This window comes from Chionomys nivalis, chromosome X (genome assembly GCF_950005125.1).
Source record: "Chionomys nivalis chromosome X, mChiNiv1.1, whole genome shotgun sequence".
In the NCBI taxonomy this organism is placed as follows: domain Eukaryota; kingdom Metazoa; phylum Chordata; class Mammalia; order Rodentia; family Cricetidae; genus Chionomys; species Chionomys nivalis.
Genome location: NC_080112.1, coordinates 51,251,566 through 51,255,542, shown reverse-complemented (window position 1 = coordinate 51,255,542; position 3,977 = coordinate 51,251,566). Strand labels below are relative to the sequence as shown.

Genomic DNA, 3,977 nt, shown 5'->3' with positions numbered 1-3,977 from the left:
TCAAGCTGGTGTAACATTTTAATATCTAATTAAATATACTTCAAACCAAAATGAATCAAAGGTATGGAGAAGGACTCAACAAATTCATCAAAATAAAAAAAAATCAACAAAATGATACCTCAATTTTTATCCTGTATGACACAAATCAGGTGATCCACTTTTATTAAAAAGACCCAAATTCAACTTAAATATCATATTGACTCTCATACACTTATAGTTGAAGACTTCACTACTCCATTCTCACCAATTAGTAGTTAATACAAAAAGAAAAACAGATAGAAATTCTGGAGTTAACTGACATAAACCAAATTGATATTTACAAAACTTTTTGCCCAAACATCAAAGAACATACCTTCTTCTTAGCACCTCTCAAAATTTATCTAAAATTGATCATATTTTAAGACACAAAGCAAGTCTTAACAGATATATAAGAAAATTGTAACAGCTCCCTGTATACTATGAAGTGATCCTATATTAAACCTGAATACAAACAGCAATGAAAGCAAGAGAAAGTTACAAACTTTTGAAAACTGAGCAGTTCTCTCCTGGAAGAAAATGTGTGAAGACAGAAATTAAGAAAGAAATTAAAGACTTCCTAGAATTCAATGAAAATATATACACAGAATACTTCAACTTGAGGGACACAATGAATATGGTGCTAAGAATTAATTCATAGCACTAAGTTCCTAAATTAAAAAAAAAATGGAGAGATCTCATACTAGGAACTTAACAGCTCACCAGAAAGCTCTACCACAAAAAGAAATAAGTGAACTCAAGAAGAGAAGAAGGCAAGGAATAATGTAATTAGGGATTAAAATCAATAAAACAGAAACAACCAGAACAGTTAATAATCAATGAAACCAAAAGTTTTGTCTTTAAGAATATTATCGTCTCTGCTCCTCCCTGTTCTGGAGACAGCCGCTTCTTTTGGTGCAGTGCCAGCCTCATTCTAGAGACACGATGGTGAAGGTCGGAGGGAACGGATTTGGCCGTATTGGACGCCTGGTTACCAGGACTGCCTTCACTTCTGCCAAAGTGTACGTTGTTGCCATCAATGACCCTTTTATTGACCTCAATTACATGGTCTACATGTTCCAGTATGACTCCACCCATGGCAAGTTCAAAGGCACAGTTAAGGCTGAGAATGGGAAGCTTGTCATCAATGGGAAGGCCATCACCATCTTCCAGGAGCAAGATCCCACCAACATCAAATGGGGGGGTTGCCAGCGCTGAGTATGTTGTGGAGTCCACCGGTGTCTTCACCACCATGGAGAAGACTGGGGCCCACTTGAAGGGTGGGGCCAAAAGGGTCATCATCTCTGCCCTGTCTGCCAATGCCCCCATATTTGTGATGGGTATGAACCATGACAAGTATGACAATTCCCTCAAGATTGTCAGCAATGCTTCCTGCACCACCAACTGCTTAGCCCCCTTGGCCAAGGTCATCCATGACAACTTTGGCATCGTGGAAGGACTCATGACCACAGTCCATGCCATCACAGCCACCCAGAAGACTGTGGATGGCCCCTCTGAGAAATTGTGGCGAGATGGCCGTGGTGCTGCCCAGAACATCATCCCTGTGTCCACTGGCACTGCCAAGGCCGTAAGGCAAAGTCATCCAAGAACTGAACGGGAAGCTCATGGGCATGGCCTTCCATGTTCCTACCCCCAATGTGTCCGTCATCTATCTGACATGTCGTCTGGAGAAAGCTGCCAAGTATGACGACATCAAGAAGGTGGTGAAGCAGGTATCCAAGGGCCCACTAAAGGGCATCCTGCGCTACACTGAGGACCAGGTTGTCTCCTGTGACTGTAACAATGACTCCCACTCTTCCACTTTCGATGCTGGGGCTGGCATTGCTCTCAATGACCACTTTGTAAAGCTCATTTCCTGGTACGACAATGAAATTGGCTACAACAACAGAGTGGTAGACCTCATGGCCAACATGGCCTCCAAGAAATAAGAAGCCCACCCTGGACCACCCATCCCAGCAAGGACACAGCAAGAGAGAGGCCCTACGCTGCTAAGCAGTCCATGTCCTAACTAACCCTTGACACTGAGCATCTCCCTCACAGTTTCCATCCCAGACCCCCAGAATAACAGGATGGGCTTAGGGAGCCCTACTCTCTTGAATACCATCAATAAAGTTCATTGCATCCCTCAAAAAAAGAGAATATTATCAAGATAATCCAACTGTTATCCAAACTAACTAAAATAAAGAGAAAGAACATCCAATTTAACTAAATAATAAACAAAAAATAGGGATAGCAACAGCCTCAGAAGATATCTACACAATCAATAAAACATATTTCAAAAACCAGTACTCCAGCAAAGTAAAAATGTAAAAGAAATGTATAAAGAAAATAATTTTCTTTATAAGTAACACTTTAAAAGTTAAATAAAGATAAGATAAACAATTTAAATAGACCCTTAATCCTCAGCAAAATAGAAGCAGTCATGAAAAATCTCCCAACCAAAATAAAAATGCCCATAGCCAGATATTTTTTACACATTTCTATCATACTTACAAAGAGGAGTTTTTTTTTTTTTTTAACACTACCTCTCCAATTATTCCACAAAATAGGGACAGGAAGAACATTTACCAATTCATTTGATGAGTTCACAGTTACCTTGAAACCCAAACTACATGAAGACTCAGCAATGAAAGGAATTTACAGACCTAGTTTCTCTATAAAAGTAAATGATAAAGAACTCAATAAAACACTTGCAAAAGGAACATATGCTCATGGAACAGTGAAACTTGCATAAAATATCTTGCTGTCCTACCAAAAGTAATCTACAGATTCAATGCAACATCCATCAAAATTACAAAAGAATTCTTTATAGACCTTAAAAAGGACAATTCTCAACCATAAGTAAAAAAAAAAAACAAACAGGAAAGCTAAGACAATAACAACTTGTGGAGGTATCACCATCTCTGACTTCAAATTGTACTATTGAACTATAGTCATACAAGCAGCATGAGATTAACATAAAAATAGACACATTTATTAATTTAATCAAACTGATATCCCTGATATAAATCCACACACCTATGGAAACCTGAATTTTGATAAACAAGCCAAAATACACACAGGAAGAAAGAGAGCATCTTCCAAAATGATGCTTGTCAAACTTGATTTCTGCATGCAGAGCAATACTAAAAACAATATTTCTCACCCACCACAAAACTCATGTCCATGTGGATCAAAGACCTCAACATGAAAGCGGATACACTGAAACTGATAAAAAAAAGTATGTTGAAAGTAGTCTTAAATGCATTAGCACAGGAAACAACTTTTTGAACAGAACACCTTTAGTGTAGGCTCTAAATTCAACAATTAATAAATAGGACCTCATAAAACTAAAATGATTTTGTAAGGCAAAGAATACTGTCAATAGGACAAAGCAGAAGTGTATTGGGCAGGAAAAGATTTTGAACAACTCAATACCTAAAAGGGGACTAATATCCAATATATATCTCAAGAAACTAGTCATGAAAAAAATCAAGTAATCCAATTATAAAATGGGGTACAGCTATGATCAGAGAATTTCTAGTAAAGAATCACAGTTTACTAAGAAATACTTAAAACAATATTCAACTTCCTTAGGCATCAAGGGAATGCAAATCAAAACTACTTTGAGATTCCATTTTATAGCTGTCAGAATGGCAAAGATCAATAGCACAAATTACAGGTCATGCTGGTCCAGGTACAGAGCAAGGGGAACAATCCTCCATTGATGGTGTGATTGAAAAGTTTTACAGCCACTATGGAAATCAATATGGGGGTTCCTCAGAAAATTGGGAATTATTCTACCTCAGTAACCATTTATATATACCACTATTGAACATATACCCAAAAGTCACTTCATTGTACCACAAAGACACCTTTTTATGTATGTTCTTTGTGTCTTTATTTATAGTAACCAGAAACTATAAATAATGCAGATTCTAGCAATAGAAGAATTAATTAAG

General features: G+C 37.5%; 1 pseudogene; it reads left to right on the top strand.

The window, feature by feature from the left end:
• Window positions 1-960: 960 nt before the first annotated feature.
• LOC130867424 (glyceraldehyde-3-phosphate dehydrogenase-like) lies at window positions 961-1,964 on the top strand (annotated as a pseudogene).
• Window positions 1,965-3,977: the final 2,013 nt, after the last annotated feature.